Raw genomic sequence first — 11,744 nt, forward strand, 5'->3', positions numbered from 1 at the left:
GAGGTGACTGAAAACAGCTGGACTTTTCCAGCACCCCCTAAGCACTCCCAGTCCCTGCAGATTTGCATCAAGTCTCACAAAAACCCCAAGCAAGGGATGGGAAGGAGACCCACTTCTCCACCGAGGGCTGGCCGAGACACCTGGCTGGGCCCTGCTCTGCTTGACGTCTGCCCGCCGGGCACATTTGGGAAGCAACGCCAGCTCCAGCGCAGAGGGAGTTAGCGGGCACAAGCACAGGGCAGCATTCAACACAAGCTACAATACACAGATGAATAAGGAATTTGAGGAATCTGTCTTCAAGGCACCCTCTGGATGTGTTTTATTTTTTAACTCAAACCATCTCCCCATGTCAGTGAGGAAAAGAGAAAACACAAATACCAGGGCTTTGGAGAGAAGGGGCCAGGCAGGCACGTTGGAATAACCGAGTGAAGAGCAAGGTCACGCTCCTGCACGTCCATGAACACACGCTGCTCTGCTGGACGCTCCACGGAGGAAGCAGGAGGAGATCTGAGAGAAGGTGCAGTCTCGCCAGGTGCCAGAAGGGAGATCTGGGGTACCCTGCCCCCCTTCCCAAGGGTTGGAGACTGGCCCAGCTTCAGGGGGCACGGCAGCTACGGCCCCAGGGCTGCTGGCCAGCAGTGAAGGCTCCTGGCGTAACGTGTGTACAGCTTGGCCTCACCCTGAGCAAGAGGCAGACCCTCAGTCCAGCATCACGCTGACCAAGAGGACCAACGGGTCCAGGTCTTGGGCTACACAGAGACCTAATCAGAGAAGAGAAGGAGCCGCAACAACCCGAGTCTTGTGCTGGGGAAGTAAGAGGCCGCACTGCATATTCAGCCAGTGAAATCCATCCACTCACCCGAAGGGCAAAGGCAGAGCTTCCACCCATCGCCCTTGTCCTGGCAGGGACAGGGAGCAGCAAGGGGAAAGGCAAACACGGCTCAACAGGCAAACACGCCACTGTTCTGCCACGATCTGAGCCTGCAAGCGGGGCTGCTTCGGCTTCCCTCGGGCAGGTCAGAGGTGCGTGGCACTCGCTGCTGCGGAGCAGCGATCCCGCTCCCACAGCTGCCACGCTCAGAGACCTTCTGGGGACGCCCAGCGACATTTCTGAGTTTGTTTCACAGTGAAGGGGGAAATGACCCAAGGCCCAGAACGACAGGACTGTACTGCTCTTGTCGCTCATCTGTTCCTCAGAAACCACTAAGGTGGGTAATTCAAGCAACTAAGCAATGAAATCAGGCAGCCAAAGGCACAATGTAAACGTTACCGGGCCTCCCAACAAAACCAGCCAGGGAAGACGAGCGGTCAGGTACGCAAAGACCGAAATGAGCCAGGAACCATTTCAGTGCGGTCTCCAGGGGAGAAGCTCTCACAGAAAACGTCTGTCTTTTGGAACTAGTTAGCTGACCCACTTTCCTCCAGAGTCACCCCCAAGCACAACTGGCTTTTGCCCAGCAGGAGAGCGGCAGACGCTGCAGCCCGGCTGACCTCGCTCTGCTCTCCCAGGCTTGAGAAAACGAACAGCCCCAGCGTTCCAGTGAATTCCAGCTCCACGGAAGGCCAGGCGTGGAAAACCCCATCCTGGATGCGAGGACAACCATACAACACAACTGCTTGCAACAAGGGAAATGGACTGATGATCCAGGCTCATTTCTGTTCATACGCTCCCTTCTACCTCGGGCTTACTGCTCCCGCTCGCTGGAAAGGAGTCGCTGTTTTAACACCACCTATCAGCCAAGACAGGCTTGACTTGGGCTCAGACAACTTTCCCTATAAAATACCTAAGCATACAGACCATTTTACTGCGAGGGTGGTTGAACACTGGCACAGGTTGCCCAGAGAAGTTGTAGAGTCTCCATCCTTGGAGATACTCAAAACCCAACTGGACAATATCCTGGACAACCTGCTCCAGCTGGCCCTGCTGGAGCAGGGGTTGGACCAGAGACCTCCAGAGGTGCCTCCAACCTCAGTTAGATGGTCTGGAGCCATGCGTCTGCAAAGCCCGACGTTCCTGCTGTTTGTAGCAGCTCCAAGCCAGAGAACAGAGTGATTTTTTTCCCCCCGTCAGTTATCAATGCCTTGAGCACGCTGTGGTTGAACACCCTGAGGGAACACCATGTGCTCCCATTCACAGAACAGGCTGTGAACAAGAGGTTCAAGAACAGGGCAGCTACCCAGAAGCGATATCCTCACAGTGGGAGGGGAAGAAGGAAGGACACAGCCTGGCCTGATGGAGAACGCTGCCCTCCTGCAAGCCCAGCACCTGGGCAAGCTAGCGGAGAGCCCACCGTAAATGCCAGGTGGATTCCTCCTTCGGACCAAGAGGAGCAGCAAGGCAGCCAGCCTGCTCAGTCCGGAGGAGGCTGCCCACACCCCACCTGCCCCGGACGCAGAGCTGCAGACACAATAGGCACGGAGGCAGTTTGTAAACACGCCAGCTTGTAGCCCGTGCCCTCCCAAACCTCTTACAGCCACATAATGCAGCGCGTTTGAAGAAAATAAAGATGGCAAAGATAAATGCTCCCACAGGAACGGGCTGTTCTTCACATTTTTTCTATTAACAAAACTGGGTCAAGGCCACCAGCTGCCCGGTGTGGCCGAGTCCTTGGTCTGCTGTTCTGCTGCCAGCCATTCAGGTTCAGCGTGCAGCTGCTGACCCGGCTTGTGGAGCTGGACCGGGATGCAAAGAGCGGGCTGCTGTGCCAGGGTGGTCCTATACCTCCCATTCCTGGCAGCGACTACGTTGCTCCTGGTCGCTCCCAGAGCCAGAAGGTCTTTACTAACATTGCTCTCCCCTCCCCCCAGAGTAGGGGCCCTGCTCCCCCCGGCTCCAGCCACGGCATTTCGGACTTACCCTGAACACCTCCGCGTGGTCCAGCCGCGACACCAGCACCAAGCTTTTGGGAGCAAAGAGCTGCGCGGGTTGAACGGGAGATGATGGCTCCTCTTCCTCCTCCTCCCCCTCACCATTCCTGGGGTGGCTCTGAGGCTAGGGAGACACACATCAGCCAAGTCCCAGGGTTATAAAAAGGATGCTCTTCCCTCTCCCAAACCTCTGACACCAGGGCCCAGATTCCTCCAACAAGGGGAAAGCAGGAACCACTGGCCAAAGCCGAAGGCAGCCAGCTGCTCCCAGCCAGTGCTGCCGACCACCCTTCCCAACCTGCCTGCACAGGCAGGACCCCAGCAGCCCGCAGTACCTGTGCACTCTCGACGGCCTCCCAGAAGGTGAAGCAGGCGCAGTAATGCCGCTCCGAGTTGATGTCGGTCAGCACAGCCACAAAGAAGGTGGGGGGGTTCCTCTCAGTGAAGAGCTGCCAGCCGCTGGGCTGGCAGAACTGCAAGAGAGAGCAGGGGACAGCGGTCAGAGGGCCTGACCTGCCCACGCCGCTGCCCCCCGCTCCCCCGCATCGCTTCGGCGGCGGGAGCCTGGAGCTTCGGTGGGCTGGACGACGCAAAAGCAAACCACCAGGTACCAACACCACCAGGTACCGGCTCCCGGGGACAGGGAGCTTGGGGTGGCAGCACATCACCTATAGAGTACGTAGGGAAACGGCTGTGCCACCTTCCCCGGCACGTGCTGCAGCACCCGCAGCCGCCACGGGCCCGGAGCCCCCCCCGCAGCTGCCACGGTCCGGGAGCGGGGAGAGCACTGGCCAGAGCCTCCCGTCCCCTCTGTGGGGGAGAACTGGGCAGGCGCCGTCCCCTCCTCTCCTCAGGGACGGCAGGAGCCGCTTGGAGAAACTCAAGCTGGGAGGAAGGGTGACGGGACACCCTGGCCGAGCTGGGCACCCTCCACCACCCTGCACCCATCTTAGAGCCACAGGCGCTCCTCCGGCACAGGGGCTGCGAGGAGCTGGGCTGCGCCGTGCGAGGCAGGTGCCTGCAGCCGGCATCGAGCCCGCGAGGCTTGCCAGGCTCTGCAAAGTCCCCGCAGCCCAACAAGGTGCCGGGCGGCTGCACACAGGCACCGCACAAACTCCGGGAAGGAAAGGCGGTGCGTCCCTGGGGCGAGCTCCCGGCAGGGCAGGGCTGCCTCCAGGCACCGGCGTCTGCTCCGGGAGGTGGCACTTCTCCCTCGGGGCAGGCGGCTGGAAAACACCGGCCCAGGCTGCGCCAACACCGCACTTCAGGCAGCGCCGAACACAGTTTTACTGGTCTCCGGGGACTTTCCAAACACCGTCGCAGGGCCGGTGGGTAATTCCAGCCAGCGGCCCCAGGACTCCCCTGGGTTTTGAAGTCTCAAGGGATTTTTCTTTATTTCCTCAGTATCTGCATTTGGCTGGTGAGGAGCTGTGGAAAATTCCCAACACTTTTGGGCCCTCTCTGAGACAGCTCCCCAGAGCGGGAGAGCTCAGCTCCTTCTGGGGCCGTGGCCCGACGCGCTCTGAAGATAAGACGACTTGAGCAAAACCAAGGATGAGAATAAAGTGGCAACAGGGCCAGACTAGCAGAAAGGGCTGACATGCTGCAAAGCTGCAGAAATAGCTGCTCCAGCCCAAACCCTTGTGAATCGAAGCTGGTTTCAACCTGGTGAAGTTTTCCAGCTGTTCACCGCTCTCCGTGCCCACCCTCAGGCTCCACGTGCATGCACACTCTGCTGCACAAACCCTCCTCTGCTCCCCTGGGCAGCCCGGTGCAGCCGCAGCAGTAAGAGCTGGGCATCAGCCGCAGTGCAAGAACTCTTCAGCTGCCCAGGTATGACAGCGGGGAGGAGATGAGGCAAAAGCACTTGTGCAGCTGCTTCCCAGACTCTGCCACGTACGTCCCTGTAAACCTGCATCCCAAGGCCTCTCCTTTCTGGTGCCATTTTCAAACCGGGCTGCCTCCCGCCCGGCTCCCCCGTCAGCGCGCAGGAGGAAGGTATGGCTCAGCAGCCATCAGGGTAAGTACAGAGAGTCACTCTCCCAACAAGAGAGTTCGTCTCCTCACTGGGCTCCGCAATGAACCTGTAGCTCACCGCTCTGCGCAAACATTTCCCGGACGTTGCAGAAATTACAAGAGCAAAGCACATGAAGCTGCTGCCCTCGAGGAGTTTGCTGCTGGGTCCCACCCAGCACTTCCCGACTGCCGCAAAGGGATGCACTCCACGACCACGGTGTCAAACCTCCTCTGCAGAGACAGGTACGTACAAGCCAGATGTCGGGAGTCAAGTGTGCTCATCCAGAGGCCTGAGAAATGGAAGTCCAGATCCCCCGGACTGCTCCTCTAGAAGGGAACCCCAGGAGGACATCGACATCACCACCACCAGCGGGCACAAGCTCTGCTCCACTCCCCGGTCGTGCCGTCTTCTGTGCCTAGGAGCCTCAGCCCATTCCAGAGGCAATTCTGCCGCTGCTAAACAGGCGCAGGGAAACAACGGCATGACACAAACATGAACACACCTCAGCCTCTTCACTCGGGGTTACACCTGCTCAGGTCGAGGCATGGCTCCGCCACCTTCTGCCCCCGACGCGCAAGCTCAGCGAGGACCACCAGAGCCCTCGGTCCCACCACGGGAGGTGCAGGAGGCTCCTGACACCCACCTGGGCTCCAAGCACCAAGCTGTTCTGGGACTCTTCCCGAGCCATGGGATAAAAAGTCAGCTTCTTAAAAATAGCACCTGCTGAGAGCACAGGTCACTTCAAACCACAGCAGGCTACGCCGTGGATCGGGCCATGCCGCTGGGCTATGTGGCTATGCCCCGGCTATGCCCCGGAGCCACTTGCAGCCCAGTTTGATTGCACTCAATGCACCCGGTTTGATTGCACTCAATGCTCCTCGGCTGATTTATCCAAGAGAAGTCAACATAAAGCAGCCACGTGTTTGTAAAGCACCAGGCACGCAGACATCTGACCTCCACAACCATTGCCTCATTTCAAGCTAGATCCTCTAGAAAGGACACACATCCTCCATGAAAGACGGGCGTAGGTTGGCTGGTGATTAGAACAAGTGTCCTCCAGAAGCAGCGCGACCATGACCGATGGTGGTACCGTGGCTCTCTGCAACACTGAAGGTGCCACAGTTAAAGGAAGACAAAACTACAGGCCCCCACGCAGAACTAAAGATCTCCGTGGATCTGTGTGTGCGAGAGGTGAGCTCTTCACCCATGCCTTGCCCGAACTCAGATCCCCGCTGGGAGGATGCTCACCCTGCACTTGTCTCCCCCACCACTTGGGCAGACCCAGCACTCCCGGTGGTCTGCCCTTGGGCACGGTACGACCCGCCGCCCGCACGACCCACCCGTGCAGTGCAGTAACGTGGCACACGCTGCCAGGGCTCCACGCGGCCGCTGGGGCGTGCAGGAGCTGCTCCGCACAGCGAGCACTGCAGCAGCGTCGGTCTGTCCTTACAGCACATCTCAGCGCTGCTGGGTGCCCACGGAGAACAAGAGCGAGCTGCAGGCAGCCAGAAGAGAAGAAAGTCTTGATTCTTACATGAGGGGTTGTTGATGGAAGCGACTGACCTGAAGGATGTACTGCAGCTGCCCTACAGACCCGCGCTGGTGGATGCCCCAGCTGGGCTGCACCTAAGCCTCTCTGGAGCGACAGCCCTTCGTTTGTCTAGAAAAATCCCACAGGAAGGCAGAGCTGCGTGCCGGGCTCTGCAGACACTGCCTAGAGCAGTTTTAGCAACAAAACCAACCTCTCATGACAACATGTGTGTGTGTCTGTCTGGCAAGGCTTGTTTTCCACAGCACTGCACGGATCAGCACTGCTTTACCACCTTTTCTTCTTCCACCGGTTACATCACAGGCCTTTCCCAAGTTTGCAAGGGTTGATTTTGCAAGGATCTAGCCTATGATGTCCCAAGACATCCTCCTGATCATTTATTTCCACCCTGGAAAGCTACGGGAGGGCAACGCAACCCTGCAGCAGAGCCGGCTGCCAGGCAGGAGGGACCACACGTGGAGCCACCGGTCACCAGCGCCCCACCGGATAAGGAGCTGCCTGCTCCACTCCTGACCAAACCCACGGCCAAGCGTGGCGGCAGCTCTCCTCTCTCCTGAGCGCCGCCGAAACAGCCGCCGGCTGCGTGGGCTCGGCTGTCGGCTGCCAACCTCAGGTTCCTCCGCGTCAGAGGTGAAGAAAAGATCTGTTGGTCAAGATGGACGCACCAGAGGAGGCTCCGCTCAGCTACCATCACCTTACAAAAGCAAAGCAACAAAGGAAGCTTTTCTGCAAGCAGCAGAGCGCCTTACCGTCCCCTGGAAGTGGAGACCCCCGGCCCAAGCCTGCAGACCCTGCCCCACCAAGCCCCCCCGGCCAGGGCCAGGACGCAGCGTTCTCCTACAGGCACCTCTGCCCAAGTGCTCCCGGCAGCCAGGGAGCAAACCTCGCACAAACCTGTGCTCGCCTTCACCAAACAAGGACATTGAAGCTGCAAACATGCAGGCGATGACCTGCTGGTTGGAAAACAAAGGGATCTCACTGTTTTATCTCAGAGAGCAGCAGAAACCCTAACACTCTCCAGTGCCCAGGCGCCAGGAGGGAACGCTGGCACATGCTGGCTCGGGTACCAGTGCGTGCTGGCAGAGGTGAAAGGTGTCCGGAGGCTTGGACGTATCCAGTAGGCACGACGACACGGTCTGCAGTATGCGACAACCATCCACGAGCGGCCTTAAGACACGGGGAATACCGTGCTGTGTTAAGCAGACCTGTGGGATTGTGGCGCAGAAGGACGTAAGGACCAGCGCTGCGGGTGGCATCTGAAAGGGAGAGGAGGAATTGCACTAACTCTCGCCGGAGCAGAAGGAACCAGTGGGTCTAGCACACCACAGCACGCACTTAGAGCCAACGGTTTTAGCAGGAATCTCCGTTCCCGTAACGCACACCTCGCTCGGTACCACCGCAGGCACTGCAACCAGTAACCCTTGGAAGCGAGAGCTGTTAGTCACAGTCCGAAGAGGGGCTCCCTGCCGTGGTTTCACCTGCAGTAATACCCTGGTTCTCCCGGTTGCCCAGGGCCTGGCGATCCTGCTCCCCCAGTCTGCCCACCGTGGGCTCGAGGGCTGCCTGAGGAGACGGCTCTGGCCTGGGCGGGGAGGGATGCTGCAACAGAGGAGACACGTTCACGTCCCGTGTCTCTCTCCAGAGGAACTTCCATCCATTAAAACGAGGTATTTTTGTTTGGAAATGCTGTCAGACAGCACGCAAGGGCAGAAGCTACAAATTCCTGCTCCCTACACACACCAGAAAACCTTCTCCCCAAAAAAGCTGTTAAAAAGAAACACAGCAGTGACTGCAATGTAATGTACAACCCAAAATCCCCCGGGCTGGGCTCCGTCTGGTTTTCGGAAGCTGCCTTAGTTTCAGCCCTACGTGCTGTTCACCCAGGACACCTCCTGACAGCTTGTGGGAAGCCTTGGAGCCACCCCTGGCTCCCAACAGGACGGGGCTCCAATTGTTTAAATTCCAGGGATTTTTTGGCTGGACAGTTTGACCCTTGGGAAAAAAGCAGCTTTCCTCTTTCCTGGGACAGTTCCCAAGTCCCCTGCAGACAACCAGGAAACACTAACCAGAAAAAAAATATATATATTTTGCCTCAGACGAAATAGCACATAAAAGTCCGAAATTGCGCTGCAGTTACGGTGAGCACGCGATAGGAAGACGAGCCGGCCAGCGCCGCTGATCCCGGTGACCGGCCACACTCGCTGGCGGGCACGCGGCACGACTTGGCGGCTGCAGCTCTAACTGCCAAAGCCAAGCCCCCGGGACGGGGCAGAGGGACGAGGACGGGTATCAGAGACGTGTCCAGCTCTGACGCCCTCCGCTCCACAAGCTGGTTGCTCCTGGCTGGGTAAGAAGAGCACGCCAGCAGCTCTCCTTTGCAAGCACCAGCAGAGCCCCATGATTTTCGGTTAAGCCTGACACAGGAGCTTTGGAGGGCACATGACACGGAGTGTCCTGATCAGCCTCCAACAGCCACAGCTCACGTGGAAGTTCTCCAGCAGCAGCACGCACAAAGATGGAGATGACCGCCGGCTCTGAACGAGGCCACGGAGCGCGGGAGGCAGCCGAGAGCAGAACTGAGTCCAGACAGGGAAGTAGGGGTGGCTACCACCTACCACCGCTCAGAAAACGAGCATTAAATAGCACAGGGAACTTGTGCAGGCCATGAAACGAGACGCCAGCTGGGCCACCACCCCTCTCAGCTACCCAGACCCTGCACGGGGACAGCGCAAGGCAGAGATCCCAACATGCGGTGCCCTCAATGCCCGTGACACATCTGCTCTAAGGAAACAAGCTCCCAAGGCCCAGGCCATACTCTCAGTTGGACTCGATGATCCTTATGGGTCCCTTCCAACTTGAGATATTCTATGATTCTACTCTATGATTCACTGAAGCCCTGGGGAAGCACAGGGACCCGGAACGCCCTTTGCTACACCAAGTACCCAGGACTCCCTCGGCCAAAACATCCCTCGTCAGGGATGCACAAATGCCCTTCGGCGAGTCCTGCTGGCAGGTGACTCAGGCTGGGCCCGTCCGAACAGGGAAGTGCAAACCCTCTGCACACACCAACGCAGGCAGAAAGGGTTGGCTGCTCCCAGCTCCTCCGCTCCAGGAGAGGACGGGCACTCTCGGCTGGCCGGCGTCCCCGCACCGACCATCACACAGCGGCCTCACAGGTGCTGACACCTCCCAGCACAGCAAAGGTACTTGCAAGGCCTCGAGGAGCGGGGTCAGGATAGTCCCAGCAGCATGAGGCTCGTAAGGCACTGAAGGGACTTCTAAAGCCTTGTCTGTCTTCAGGTTTTGTACTCCACTGTACTTCAGCTGGAAACTGGGAAGAACTGCAGGGGGGAGGAGGAGAGCAGCTTAGAAGGGGGCTCAGTTTAGTGGTGAAAAGGGGTCTGGACAAGCGGCTGCCCAACCCGCTCGCTTTGGCTGGCAGCGGAGCACCAGCTGCCTCCTTCAGAGCTCCTCAGCAGCAGCACCAATGCAGCAGGGAAGGGTTTGAGAAGAACTTCCACTCAAATTTAGCAACCGAGGAGAACAATCCTATTATCCTTGATTAGTTAAAAGCTGGTTTGTGAAGAACCCACGCAGTGCCAAATTAGACTGGGTGTGTCGCTTTATGGGTATGACCCAGCAATGATCGCAACCTCAAAGGACTCACAACAGCAGGCGAATGTGTCCGGAGGGCTAGGGAAGGGATCCAGGGCCCAGCAACCCTCCGTGATGGGCGGATGCAAACAGAGCACACCCAGGCCTGCCGGAGGGTGAGCCGCCGCCGACACCACCGGCCCGAGGAGGGGAGCGGTTTGCTCAGCGGAGCGCTTGGGAAAGGCCTGACAATGGCAGAGCCCTGCTATTCGTGACGGAGATATTTATACTGACGCTGCATCCGTGCGGCTCTTCTAGGAAGCGTTCCAGCATCCCAAGCAGCTGATCCCAGAGGAGGAGGGGGAGCAAAGCGGCCAGGAGAGGAGCCAACCCCAGGCAGGGCACGCAGCAGCAACCGTCTCTGGACAGCTCTGCTGTGGCCCAGCTGGGAGGCGGCACGCTGGATCCCGTGGTTTTCCAGAGCTGGAGCTGCACTGGGGGGCAGGTGGGAACCCCTCTCTCACGGGCTCCCCCGGTCAGACCCTGCAGCGCCCAGCGAGATGCGTGCATGCAGTGCCATGGCGTCACCTGCCCCCGCGGCGTCACCTGCCCCGCACGGCGGTCACGCTTCCCTGGGGTCCCGGTCCCGAGGGACGGCACACTCACCAGCTCGATGCCTTGGGGAAAGGGGTTGTCCTCCCAGTCCTTCTCCGGGAAACGCTGGAGTATCTGTCCCTGTCCATCCCCACTCCCTGCAGAGACAAGAGGGGGATTAGAGGGCAGGCAGCAGGTACCCATCCGGCACTTCAGCCTCCGTAACGCCAGCCTGGGAGCAACACCGGGACGCTCTGGCACTGTGTCAGCCCTCCATGGACACGGGCAGCACAGAAGAGACCCCGGCCCCTTCCGCAAACACAGCTGTACGGCAGCACTGCCCCTAGCAGAAGGAAAAGCAGCGATTTTAATGGAGTCATGAGCAAACCGCTCACAAACTCGTTATCTCAGTGTGCATAACAGGCAAAGCAGAAGTGCAGTAGATCTCTGGTCAAGTTCAAGTTTCCTTCCTTGTGTTGCTAGATCATACACTCAGATTTTGAACTGTAATTCACTGCTCATTATCTACAACTTGGCACTTGACATCTTCCCTGAACAATGGCATCATGCTGCTCAGTTTTACTTTCGGGTTCCCCTGGAGCTGCCATTTCCCCGTGGCTTTATGGCACCTGGAGCCCGCACTGCTGCTGGGGGGAGCACTCCCACCCACGCCTGCCCACCAGCCCACACCGACCCAAATAAAAAAAACCCTGCTCTTCACCCAGATCATGCCCTGATCTAGCTGGCCACGCAAGCACGGAAACTGGCACACCGGGAAGCAGGCCAGCTCTTCTGGTAGCAGCCGGCTCTTGGGACAGCCTGAAGCAATGGCTAAACCACCCCTGAAACTCAGGTAGCTCCTGCTACGTTCACAGAGCCTGCATGGCTGGGGAAGCGCTTCTACACCGGCTACGTCCTTTCAGCGACGAAGCTGCTCACGGTAAAACCCTGCTCCAGTGGATCAAGCTGGAGTCTGGGAACTGGAAATCCTGAGAAGGATTTTGTCCTACCACAGGCTAGGCACAGCCACGAAGGCAAGCAGCCCCTGTAAAGTGGGACCATTTCAGTCCCTTGCAGAGCTGCCGAGGGATTACCGCATCCACTGCATCGTCCTGGGGGACG

At 58.6% G+C, this 11,744-nt stretch overlaps 1 protein-coding gene across 1 annotated transcript in view; it reads right to left on the reverse strand.

Moving 5' to 3' along the window:
* SBF1 (SET binding factor 1) overlaps positions 1-10,784 on the reverse strand; it is a 40,509-nt gene extending 29,725 nt beyond the window's left edge. The window contains exons 1-3 of the mRNA XM_009320086.1: positions 10,695-10,784; positions 3,204-3,341; positions 2,858-2,992 (exon numbers count right to left, since the gene is read on the reverse strand). The gene's annotated coding sequence lies outside the window, so the exon portion shown is untranslated. The remainder of the gene's footprint in view (positions 1-2,857; positions 2,993-3,203; positions 3,342-10,694) is intronic.
* Between the last annotated feature and the right edge of the window lie 960 nt (positions 10,785-11,744).

Source organism: Pygoscelis adeliae, unplaced genomic scaffold (assembly GCF_000699105.1).
Source record: "Pygoscelis adeliae isolate BGI_AS28 unplaced genomic scaffold, ASM69910v1 Scaffold373, whole genome shotgun sequence".
In the NCBI taxonomy this organism is placed as follows: domain Eukaryota; kingdom Metazoa; phylum Chordata; class Aves; order Sphenisciformes; family Spheniscidae; genus Pygoscelis; species Pygoscelis adeliae.